The 13,690-nt window shown below is 32.5% G+C and overlaps 1 long non-coding RNA gene across 1 annotated transcript; it reads left to right on the forward strand.

The window, feature by feature from the left end:
• Positions 1-1,295: 1,295 nt before the first annotated feature.
• Positions 1,296-3,375, forward strand: LOC130015724 (uncharacterized). The gene is made up of 3 exons (XR_008791057.1): positions 1,296-1,452; positions 2,777-2,849; positions 3,245-3,375. It is a non-coding gene; the product is annotated as an uncharacterized LOC130015724 (long non-coding RNA).
• The last annotated feature ends 10,315 nt before the right edge of the window (positions 3,376-13,690 follow it).

Raw genomic sequence — 13,690 nt, forward strand, 5'->3', positions numbered from 1 at the left:
GTGGGAAAACAATTATTATTTAACAATCTTTTTAGAAACACAAACTTCAATCAAAATTAGTAAATCAAGCACAAGACCGACAACACCAAAGTGTTGAAAAACCAAAAATATGATAAAATTACAAACGTAATGTTATATTGCCAAATTGGTATCGCCCTTTAAATATATAATTTTATTTCAAAACAAATATTTTGAAAACACCAAGCTAGACGTAACATTTTTATTGTTAGAATACGAGAAATTCATTTTATTTCAAAAGAACAACCCTTTTTCCATCCTTAGTCAAATGTAAAATTTGAAATACATGAATTTCATTTTACTGGCAAGATAGTGAAAATAATATTTTAGGGTGTCGTGTCTAGATTACCCATTTGACATTTTTGCGTCAAAACAACAGTTAGGCAAAAATAATTTCATTAAGGTACTTTTAAAACCAATCCGTGGTCATCAACATAATCCACAAAACGTGATAAATTTCGGTCAAAAATCATTTAAACCCAAAACAATGTCAAAGTATGATAAAATATCATTTTTAAAATCAAAGCTCTCGGCCAAAGCCAGAAGTACTCACAAAATAATTCAATGTCAAAAATTTTATAAGAGGCATAAAAGCCAGAATAATATCACCCAGTAAAACGCATCATCAACATGATAAGAAAAAATAACATCATGCCCAAGCATGAAATTAAAGCAATTTACCGAAATAAGATTTCCCAAGGAATCAAAGAAAATAAAATCATTCAAGTGAAACGGCATCAACAGCAAAAATATTAACATCAAATCAAGATATAAAAATGACTGACTCGACACATCCCTATCGGTGTAGGCAGAAAATTTAAAATTAAAAAATGATGTTTCAAAGACTTGTGATACCTTGGTTGTGTCTTTTTGAGTGTCTTATATGTGTCCCATGATCTCGTATGTGTTTGATGTTGATTCGATTTATTTTCGGGTATATATCAAAACAGCATTCGCATGTTTTCCAGAACTGCCCTGTTTTAGTAAAACGTTGATATCTCCCAATTGAAATATCGGATCAGGCCCATTTTTTGATTTGTTGTTCATAAGAGTATATTCTAGCATGTGTTAAATTTTCACGTTTTTTGGATGCTTCCAACTCTCAAAATGATAATTAAACCGTGACTTTTATCAAAGCCCATGTAAAGCCCACATAAGTCTATAAATAGACACTTATTTTCATGTGAGCAGCCCCATTTTCTTTTTCACAAACCCTAAAACGAATATTTTTATATAAAATAAACATTTCCTTTGTTCTAACAAGCCCGGATGCGATTCATTGCGCTAAGAACTTGATTTTTCATCATACTCGCAAGATCTACGCGATTTCTACGTTGTGTTCTTCGCTGGTGGCTTGTGGATCCAATTGATTTCGGTCCAGCCCTTTGAACCTTGGGTTAATACATCAATTATAATCTTGTTCATCATTCTTAGGTAATGTTTTTACTCCGAATTGATTTATAGATTCGTTGTTGTGTGATTTTGCCTAGAAATGCATAATATAGGATTTTGATGGATTGAATTGTTGTTATTGGTATGCTATGTTTAAGCTACTGATCTTATATGATTAAATAATGGGTTATACATATATAATCTGATGTTATAAGTTTTGGAAAGAGTTTGGCATGATTCAATAACGAATTGGTGTAATTAAACAATGATTAGGCGATTTCTAGACTTGTGCGAATTGGATTCGTTTAATGAATTATTTAAATGGTTGAATCCAAATTGATTGATTATTATGTGTTCTTATATCAATAGCTACTGATATAAAAAGTTTTTATTTGTAAATGAGAATCGAAATTGGTTGGTTTGTAAAAATTCTACGATTTGCGAAAATGGCGATTTTAAGGAAATTGAATGTTACGAATACAATATGGTTTTCAAATTCTATACCTACTGATATATTATATTCTAAGTGATGTGTTAAAGGTTTTAAATCAGTAGTAACATACATTGTTTCATCGATTGTTGGTTTTTAATCGTTTGGCTAGTTTAGGCAATTTTCGGCAAAATTGTTATACTTGATTATTTGAGTACTTTGGCTTAATTTTGATTTAAACCAAGTTATTAAAGTCTGGAAAATATATTTTGACAATGATTTAAACTTATAAAAGATGTTAGTTTACCATGGATTGTCTTGATAATCGATGATTGTCTTGGCATTTGAGTTGTGGATATTCTTACAGGATTTTAAGGCTATTTTAAATATATACTTCATATTTGAGTTTAGTTAATTTAAAATGATTGAAATCATGTTTAGTTACACATAAGGTGTTTTATTTGAGATGTATGAACTCCGGGTGAAAGTGGCCAAGTGTTGGCAATATTGTTGTATTTTGTTGTTATGGCTTTGACTTGTGTTGGATTAAGCTTATAGTGAGTTCTTTATTTTCAAATACATTGGTTTGGTTTTAAAGGATTTAACTTTGGATTTTACTATGGCTGGGTCGGGTTAGACTTGTGTCGCCCGACATGTTGTGTTAAGCATATAGGTTATATATGGCTAACACGTTACTCTGGGATATCTTGGATATCGAAAGGTGTTTGAATTATATTACTCTGGATTGTTTTTAAAACGAGAACTCACCTAAGCTTAACTAGTTATTGTATTAGTTGGATATGTAATGTACTTTGGCTTTGGGCTTACTGTGTTTTGAATGTTGTTCTTTGGTTGTGTTAAGATACTAGTCCTATGTGGTGTTTAGTAATCTTAGAGTTAGGGGATATTCGGATTTTAACTTATATATTGTTTTAGACCCGTCGACTGCTCGTGCTTCGGAGTCTACGCAGGGTTAGCTGTTTGCCAAGATTCACGTGGATAGCAAGCAGTGAGGTTGTAGTGCTATTTACCGCTTTATTAAGTACCGCAATTTATTTTAGTATTATAAATGCTTTTGAACTGTTTTAAGCAATTATGGATCTGGATTGAAACGAGCTACTCGATAGGCTTGTATCGAGACTGTGTGCACCGGTAAGTACTCTGGGATCGGCAGACAAATGTCTTGCTTACGCTGGTATATGACGAGGATATGTTCCCGTCCACTCTGGGTTTATCAGTATGCTATGTCATACTTACGCTGGGATCATTTCAATACTTCTTTCCATAATCATACTATATTAGTATAAAATGTTTTGATTTAAGGGTTTTAAACTTAATAAATGTAAAGAGTATTGCGAACTCATCTCAGTATATCTGACCCCGTTGTTTTCCCAAATTTTCCAGGTTTATGATTTGAAAGCTGGTCCACTCCAATTCTTTTGATTCCTCGGAGGTTTTTATGTTATTAAACTAGTTTCTGTTTTCAAACTCTTAGACCGCAGTAGAACTAGTTTATATATTACATTTGTTATTGCATTGGGATTATTGTTTAGACCGATTATTTATTATTAGCATGTTTACACTGGAATATTTTATTATTATATTTAAGGCATGTTGTGGAATATTTCAGATACTTAAGTTATTTATATTAGAACTGTATTATAAATTGCTAGACTTAGGTTGGAGTCTCGGTTGCCCCCGAGCAGTTTTTCTGCAGGTTTAAATGTTTATTTGATTTCCGTAAGGCTTGCTACGGGTTTTGGTACAACCATACCCATACCCTAGCGCCAGTCACGATTCATGAAATTGGGTCGTGACAAAGTTGGTATCAGAGCTTTAGTTTCGAACTAAGGCCAAATTTTTGCATGTTATGTGTTTATCGTTTTAAGGCATGTTAAGTATTATTATTGTGTCATAGGATCTACTGCGGAATTAGGATTCAAGTCTTGTCTTTTGAAACGTCATCTTTTGTTTTCAAAACTTCCTACCTTCATCTATAGGAATGTCGAGTGTCAGTCTTATGTCTTACTGATGCTTTACTTTAGAATGTTTATTGCTTATACATTGGGTGATTTGTTGGCTGTTGTGCCATATATGAGATATACTTTGGGTGATTTTTGGTTGGCTGTTGTGCCTTATATGGTGTTTACTTTGGGTGATGCTTTGTTGGCTGTTGTGCCATATATGATGTTTACTTTGAGTGATTAGTTGTTGGCTTTTACGGCTTGGATGATTTTGATTATATTTGGGTTGCTTTCACCTCGTTGGTGAGTACATTTGTTCTGGATGTGTTTGTTGGGTGCTAAATAGGTTGGCACGTACTATGATACGTTAGGCGTTGGCCTTATGTGGGTTTTAAAGGATTTTGTGATAAATCTTTAAGCATGTGTTGTGGATACACGTTGTTTGGTGACGCGTTGGTTTTATGGTTTTATTGAGAAAATTATTTTGATTTGATTTGTGTTTTGACACGAGAATCGGAAGAGAAGTCTGGTTTTAATAACATATGTGTGTGATTTTTAATTACTTTTCAAGTAAAAATAATTTTTCGTATCTAAGAATCTTACGTTTGACTTGGTGTTGACAAACGGTTGTTTACAAAATAATATTATTTATGAGATTTTCTCACCGTATTGAAAATTTAATATTTTTGGCTGTTATTTTACCATGTTGTGGTATGTCGAAGTTTGAAGCGTCGTTTGGTCATATGTTTGGTAATTATGTTTGGCTTGCTTAGGTGCTTACAGAATGATTGTTTGAGATCAAAGATTTTCTCACTTAAATTTTTTGGGATGATTTTTTATACTTGGGTTGCTTGATCTCTTATTTTGAAAAGATTGTGTTTTTATTAAAATGTTTTCCGGATTTACAATTGTTTTGGATACGTTTTATAAAAGGTTATTTTGGGTTTGACTTGGGTCACCCAAATTTGGAAGTTGAGCTTGGTAGTTGTAATGACTCGGCTAACTCGATAATTTTATGGATTAAGATACACTGGAAATTTTAATTGATTGGTTTATAGAAGGAAGTTTTCCGGAAATCAATTTGTTTTAAATCGTGGGGCTCAGTTAGACTTGAAACCTTTTGTGGGTGATTTTATATTTCAGAATGAATTTTAATACGTACTCTTGATCGATGATTTATTACATGTTGATATTTTTTTTACGATTCTGAGTATGCTATGGCATGTTTTATTTTAAGATTTGAGATCTGATTAGGTTATATGGGTTTTGTATACCATGTCAGTAGATATATAATGATCAATTGGATGTTGCATGCTCGTTTCTTTTGATAGCATGTTAGTTGCCTACAATGTTTATGATTTGTTATATGGCAAGATGTTTGAGTTACATACGGGTTAAGGCATGCTTGGGTGATTTATGATTAGGTGGAAATCACATCTTTTTTGTGTTGTTTCGTGTTAGTAGGCTTCATATATTGGCTAAATTTTCTATGTTAGTTGTTTTATCTTGTTTGTCTCATTGTGCGGATAGCACATGAGGTCGTTGCTATCAGGTGTTTGTTTGGCTTAACCTCAATGTTGGTTTTTAATTGTGAGTAGGACCTTCGTTTAGACCCTGTATTGCTTTAGTTTCAGTTTCGGATTACGCTGGATTTAGTGTGTTGTTTTGTGGATAGAAGTCTTAGGATTTTGATATGAGTAAGATGAAGAAAACGTTTCCTTGGTGGTTTTTGATTATCCTGAACAAGAAGGTTGGAAATTCTTATTCGAAGAGATAGATTGGTGTATTATACACTGGTGTTTTTCGTCAAGATTGGATGATGCGAAGCGGGAATTGGTGGTTTGTTTTGTAAAAATGAATGTGATGTATTGTTTTCCCTTGAGTTAAGTTTAAGCTTATTGGGAGTTTATTGTCTTATAGGAGATTTTATAGTAGTTATCGGTTTGAATTGTGATGATAGTATTGTATGATTAGTGAATTGCAAGAATGGGGTTTGAGAAATATTTTGAGGCTATCGAGTGCACATCTCACAGAGGGTAATGTCTAGCAAATGTTTTATCGAGTAATTGATTTCAGATGAATATTTGTTAGAGTATTTGAAATGTTTTTATCACGTAATTGTGCCCAGACATACCATGAACATGCATTTTTGTATGTCACGAATAGGGAATTGCATTGAGCATAGAGTATGTTCAATAAATAAAAAGAAAATAAATAATTGGTCCATGCATAATAGTACATGCATCATATGCATTGAAAAGATTAGAGTTGGATGCAACTCTTTGGGGATGAGAGGTGTCATCATCCTGGCGCACAATTATGTAAAGTAGATTTTGGCAATAAAGTGTTTTTGAAAAAAATATTTTAAAATGAACTCTCGAGTCACCTTAGGATAAATGTATTTATAAAGTTGATGAATTTTAAATGTTTTGAAATTTTACCGAAAGGTAGCTAGACAAATACTCTGTGATGATGGTGCTGAATTGAGAACGATTACATTATGATTTATTGGTCTGTAGTATCATAATTTTGTGTTTCGTAGTAAGCAGTATTGGATATAAGGTTGCACTCGAGTTATTGTTGTAATAAGTATGATAGGATTTTGAGGTCAGATTGGAAGGTTTACGTGCTAACTTCCGAGTTGTGATTTGAGAGTTGTTGGATTAGGAGATTTGGTTATGCTCCACGTGTGTGTATATATTGTGATTTTAATAGAAGTTTGGTTTTTACATGTTCGATTTTGTTTAAACATTTTGGTATACTCAAATAGAATATTGTGCGAGCGATGATATTTTCAATATAAATTTATTTTCCCATTTTGACAAAGGATAAAATTTTATCAAGTTTGAATTAAAGAGAATAAAAATTTTGTTAGTTGAACGGGTTTATAGATTTGAAAACTTATTTGAAAGTAAGGTGTAACTGTAAATTCAAATACGAATATTTTGAAAATTTTAATGTGTTCTCAAAACTGGAGTTTTCCAACAGTAAAAGTATTTTGGTTTTAAATATAAAAGGAGTTATAAGATATTAATGTCTTTTAAAGAGAAGAGGGAAGTTCTAATGTGTTGTAATTTGAATTATTTCCCTATAAGTTTGGTTTTGAGCATAACCAATGACCCAATTACTGGTGAATGTGATTTAGGTGATCTCTTGTTAGCAAGTTTACAATTATATTTGGTGAAACAATTTTGAGAATTTCATTTGGTTCAGATTTATGAGTTAGCTGATTCGAGAATCGTGATGAGTAGGTTTCGACAATAAAGGTTGGTAGATCGATACTATTGATTGTGAATTTTTGTTGTTGAAAATTTGATATCATTTTGTTAGGTTGTTTAACCTTTTATGTGCGGCATAGATTTAGTCTGTGAAACAAAATCGGTATGTATATTGGTATTTAATCACCTTAGGTAACTTCGGGTTGTATGCTTTCTTATGGTATGAGTGGAAGAATCATTCTGAATGAGTCGGTTTGTATGTAACTTGGAGATTTCGTTATCATAGGTTAAAGTGATATATTCTTTGGAATGTCGGTAGGTGAGTACGTGTTTATTGATTCATTAAGGTTGATGGTCTTGTCGAGCTTAGTCCTTGTCGTGTGTACAACTCGATTTTCATAATGTTTTAAAGTTGGCTGATTTATATTAGCGAGAACCTTATCTAGTAAATTTTGGATTAGACCGTTCGTCTGATATAACAAGATTATTTATATATTTGATATGGGATATTAGGTGTAGAGATGTTAAGTAGGTGGCAAGGATTGCATGATGTTATTAATGGGGATTTCGAGGTTTTCATTTGAAGTGTTAGATTTTGGTATTGTAAGAACTGCAATTTGAGTTTCAGGCTTGTCCTTAAACCTTCTCAAGGTTGTCTTGATAGCTGTTAGAGCTCGAACGAGTTTAGTAACCTTCCTTGTGAGCATGTTAAATGTTTATAGTTGAATAATCTTGGAGGTTTATATTTTGTTTAATCAAGTAATAGTTGGAGCATTGAACTGTCGAATTTATAATTTTGCGCATACTTGGTGTAAAAATTTGAGTTGTTGTTTTATGTTAGTGGTGATTTGAGTTATCATTCGAGGTACAACGTATCGAGTTGTGGTTGTGCAAGTGCGTAGGTTGATGAGTGGAGGTATGCCTATGGTTTCAGTTTTATTCGGTTATATAGTTGGGGAGTATACTTAGGAGACGGAGTCCATTATGTGGAATTTTTATCTTTCATTCCTTGAGGTACGTTGGATTTAGCGTTGCTTCGAATGTTCGATGCTAATTTAGTACTTTGGATTTGTGTTATATGTTCTACTTTGGTTGCTTTGTGCGCGTATATAGTGTTGTATGCTTTGTGTTAAATTCGAGGACGAATTTTTTTTAAGTTGGAGAGAATGTAATACCTCGTGTTTTCAAACATGATTTGTCAGTTTGGTTATCCGTTACAAATTGGTTGTTTTCTTGCATTCGTTGTTATTTTGCATTTCAACATTTTTCTTATTATGTTTCGAACTTGATTCTGAATAATTATATGTTAGAAGTAACACTTGTGATACCTTGGTTGTTTCTTTTTGAGTGTCTTATATGTGTCCCATGATCTCGTATGTGTTTGATGTTGATTCGATTTATTTTCGGGTATATATCAAAACAGCATTCGCATGTTTTCCAGAACTGCCCTGTTTTAGTAAAACGTTGATATCTCCCAATTGAAATATCGGATCAGGCCCATTTTTTGATTTGTTGTTCATAAGAGTATATTCTAGCATGTGTTAAATTTTCACGTTTTTTGAATGCTTCCAACTCGCAAAATGATAATTAAACCGTGACTTTTATCAAAGCCCATGTAAAGCCCACATAAGTCTTTAAATAGACCCTTATTTTCATGTGAGCAGCCCCATTTTCTTTTTCACAAACCCTAAAACGAATATTTTTATATAAAATACACATTTCCTTTGTTCTAACAAGCCCGGATGCGATTCATTACGCTAAGAACTTGATTTTTCATCATACTCGCAAGATCTACGCGATTTCTACGTTGTGTTCTTCGCTGGTGGCTTGTGGATCCAATTGATTTCGGTCCAGCCCTTTGAACCTTGGGTTAATACATCAATTATAATCTTGTTCATCATTCTTAGGTAATGTTTTTACTCCGAATTGATTTATAGATTCGTTGTTGTGTGATTTTGCCTAGAAATGCATAATATAGGATTTTGATGGATTGAATTGTTGTTATTGGTATGCTATGTTTAAGCTACTGATCTTATATGATTAAATGATGGGTTATACATATATAATCTGATGTTATAAGTGTTGGAAAGAGTTTGGCATGATTCAATAACGAATTGGTGTAATTAAACAATGATTAGGCGATTTCTAGACTTGTGCGAATTGGATTCGTTTAATGAATTATTTAAATGGTTGAATCCAAATTGATTGACTGATATAAAAATTTTTTATTTGTAAATGAGAATCGAAATTGGTTGGTTTGTAAATATTCTACGATTTGCGAAAATGGCGATTTTAAGGAAATTGAACGTTATGAATACAATATGGTTTTCAAATTCTATACCTACTGATATAATATATTCTAAGTGATGTTTTAAAGGTTTTAAATCAGTAGTAACATACATTGTTTCATCGATTGTTGGTTTTTAATCGTTTGGCTAGTTTAGGCAATTTTCGGCAAAATTGTCATACTTGATTATTTGAGTACTTTGGCTTAATTTTGATTTAAACCAAGTTATTAAAGGCTGGAAAATATATTTTGACAATGATTTGAACTTATAAAAGATGTTAGTTTACCATGGATTGTCTTGATAATCGATGATTGTCTTGGCATTTGAGTTGTGGATATTCTTACAGGATTTTAAGGCTATTTTAAATATATACTTCATATTTGAGTTTAGTTAATTTAAAATGATTGAAATCATGTTTAGTTACACTTAAGGTGTTTTATTTGAGATGTATGAACTCCGGGTGAAAGTGGCCAAGTGTTGGCAATATTGTTGTATTTTGTTGTTATGGCTTTGACTTGTGTTGGGTTAAGCTTATAGTGAGTTCTTTATTTTCAAATACATTGGTTTGGTTTTAAAGGATTTAACTTTGGATTTTACTCTGGCTGGGTCGGGTTAGACTTGTGTCGCCCGACATGTTGTGTTAAGCATATAGTTGATATATGGCTAACACGTTACTCTGGGATTTCTTGGATATCGAAAGGTGTTTGAATTATATTACTCTGGATTTTTTTTAAAACGAGAACTCACCTAAGCTTAACTAGTTATTGTATTAGTTGGATATGTAATGTACTTTGGCTTTGGGCTTACTGTGTTTTGAATGTTGTTCTTTGGTTGTGTTAAGATACTAGTCCTATGTGGTGTTTAGTAATCTTAGAGTTAGGGGATGTTCGGATTTTAACTTATATATTGTTTTAGACCCGTCGACTGCTCGTGCTTCGGAGTCTACGCAGGGTTAGCTGTTTGCAAGATTCACGTGGATAGCAAGCAGTGAGTTTGTAGTGCTATTTACCGCTTTATTAAGTACCGCAATTTATTTTAGTATTATAAATGCTTTTGAACTGTTTTAAGCAATTATGGATCTGGATTGAAACGAGCTACTCGATAGGCTTGTATCGAGACTGTGTGCACCGGTAAGTACTCTGGGATCGGCAGACAAATGTCTTGCTTACGCTGGTATATGACGAGGATATGTTCCCGTCCACTCTGGGTTTATCAGTATGCTATGTCATACTTACGCTGGGATTATTTCAATACTGCTTTCCATAATCATACTATATTAGTATAAAATGTTTTGATTTAAGGGTTTTAAACTTAATAAATGTAAATAGTATTGCGAACTCATCTCAGTATATCTGACCCCGTTGTTTTCCCAAATTTTCCAGGTTTATGATTTGAAAGCTGGTCCACTCCGATTCTTTTGATTCCTCGGAGGTTTTTATGTTATTAAACTAGTTTCTGTTTTCAAACTCTTAGACCGCAGTAGAACTAGTTTATATATTACATTTGTTATTGCATTGGGATTATTGTTTAGACCGATTATTTATTATTAGCATGTTTACACTGGAATATTTTATTATTATATTTAAGGCATGCTGTGGAATATTTCAGATACTTAAGTTATTTATATTAGAACTGTATTATAAATTGCTAGACTTAGGTTTCGGTTGCTCCCGAGCAGTTTTTCTACAGGTTTAAATGTTTATTTGATTTCCGTAAAAAGGTGAAACGTTTGGCTAAATTCGCTAAAAAGGGAAAACGTTAGTACATGTTTGGTAACTGTTTAAACGTTTGGCTTAAATCGCTAAAAAGGGGAAACGTTTGGATTTGTTTTGTAATGTTTTAAACGTTTGGCTTAAATTGGTAAAAGGTGAAACATTGCGATTTGTTTCTTAACGTTCTAAACGTTAGGATTTGTTTCGTAATATTTTAAACGTTTTGTTTAAATCGCTAAAAAAGTAAAACGTTTCGATTTGTTTTGTAACGTTTTAAACGTTTGGCTTAAATCGCTAAAAAGGTGAAACGTTAATATTTATTTCGTATCGTTTTAAACGTTTGGATTTGTATCGTAACGTTTTATAGGTTTCGCTTAAATTGCTAAAAAGGTGAAACGTTTGTCTTAAATCGCTAAAAAGGGGAAATGTTAGGATTTGTTTCGTAAGGTTTTAAACGTTTGGCTTAAATCGGTAAAAAGGTGACACGTTAGGATTTGTTTCGTAACGTTTTAAATGTTTCGATTGGTTTTGTAATGATTTAAACGTTTGGCTTAATCGCTAAAAAGTGAAACGTTTGGATTTGTTTCGAAACGTTTTAAAAGTTTGGCTTGAATCGATAAAAAGGTGAAACATTAGGATTTGTTTCATAACGTTTTAAACGTTTGGCTTCACTCGCTAAAAAGGTGAAACATTAGGATTTGTTTTGTAACGTTTTAAACGTTTGGCTTAAATAGCTAAAAAGGGGAAACGTTAGGATTTGTTTCGTAACGTTTTAAACATTTGGATTGGTTTCGTAACGTTTTAAACTTTCAGATTTTTCTCGTAACGTTTGTAAACGTTTGGCTCAAATCGCTAATAGGGAAAACGTTTTAAAAGTTTGGATTTGTTTCGAAACGTTTTAAATGTTGGGCTTAAATCGATAAAAAGGGGAAACGTTTGGGTTTGTTTCCTAAAGTTTTAAACATTTGACTTAAATCGCTAAAAAGGTGAAACGTTAGGATTTGTTTCGTAAGGTTTTAAACGTTTGGCTTAAATCGGTAAAAAGGTGACATGTTAGAATTTGTTTCGTAACGTTTTAAACGTTTCGATTGGTTTTGTAACGATTTAAACGTTTGGCTTAAATCGCTAAAAAGTGAAACGTTTGAATTTGTTTCGAAACGTTTTAAAAGTTTGGCTTAAATCGATAAAAAGGTGAAACATTAGGATTTGTTTCGTAACATTTTAAACGTTTGGCTTCACTCTCTAAAAAGGTGAAACATTAGGATTTGTTTTGTAACAATTTAAACGTTTGGCTTAAATCGCTAAAAAGGGGAAACATTAGGATTTGTCTCGTAACGTTTTAAACATTTGGATTGGTTTCGTAACGTTTTAAACGTTTAGATTTGTCTTGTAACGTTTGTAAACGTTTGGCTCAAATTGCTAATAGGGAAAACGTTTTAAAAGTTTGGATTTATTTTGAAACCTTTTAAATGTTTGGCTTAAATCGATAAAAAGGGGAAACGTTTGGGTTTGTTTCGTAAAGTTTTAAACATCTGACTTAAATCACTAAAAAGGTGAAACGTTAGGATTTGTTTCGTAACGTTTTAAATGTTTGGATTGGTTTCATAACGTTTTAAACATTTGTCTTAAATCGTTAAAAAGGTGAAATGTTTGGATTTGTTTCGTTACGTTTGTATACGTTTGGCTTAAATCGCTAAAAAGAGGAAACGTTTTAAACGTTTGGATTTGTTTCGAAAAGTTCTAAATGTTTGGCTTAAATCGCTAAAAAGGTGAAACGTTTGGGTTAAATCGCTTAAAAAACGTTTGGCTTAAATCGTAATGTTTTAAACGTTTGGCTTAAATCGCTAAAAAGGGAAAACGTTAGTATTTATTTCCTGTCATTTTAAACGTTTGGCTTAAATCGCTAAAAAGGTGAAACGTTTGGATTTGTTTCGAAACGTTTTAAACGTTTTGCTTAAATCACTACAAAGTTGAAACGTTAGGATTTGTTTCGTAACGTTTTAAACGTGTGAATTGGTTTTGTAAAGTTTTCAACGTTTGGCTTAAATAGCTACTAAGGTGAAACGTCTGGACTTGTTTCATAACTTTTGTAAACATTTGGCTTAAAGTTCTAAAAAGGTGAAACATATGGATCTGTTTCGTATCGTTTTAAACGTTTTGCTTATATCGTTAAAAAGGTAAAACATTTGGATTTGTTTCGTAATGTTTGTAAACGTTTGGCTTAAATCGATAAAAAGGTGAAACGTTTAGATTTCTTTCGTAACGTTTTAAATGTTTGGATTGGTTTCATAACTTTTTAAACGTTTGGCTTAAATCGCTAAAAAGGTGAAAGGTTGGATTTGTTTCGTAGATTTTGTAAATGTTTGGCTTAAATCGTTAAAAAGGTGAAATGTTTGAATTTCTTTCGTAATGTTTTCAACGTTTGGATTGGTTTCGTAACTTTGTAAACGTGTTGCTTAAATCGCTAAAAAGGTGAAACGTTTAGATTTGTTTCGTAGCGTTTTAAACGTATGGATTGGTTTCTGTCACGACCCAATTTCATGGATCGCGAACGGCGCTAGGGTATGAGTATAGTCGTACCAAAACCCGTAGCAAGCCTCGCGGAAAACCTTATATTCAATATAAACCTGCAAGAAAACCAATGCTCGGGGGCAACCGAGACTTCAGC

The sequence above is a fragment of the Mercurialis annua genome, linkage group LG6, assembly GCF_937616625.2.
Source record: "Mercurialis annua linkage group LG6, ddMerAnnu1.2, whole genome shotgun sequence".
Classification (NCBI taxonomy): Eukaryota; Viridiplantae; Streptophyta; class Magnoliopsida; order Malpighiales; family Euphorbiaceae; genus Mercurialis; species Mercurialis annua.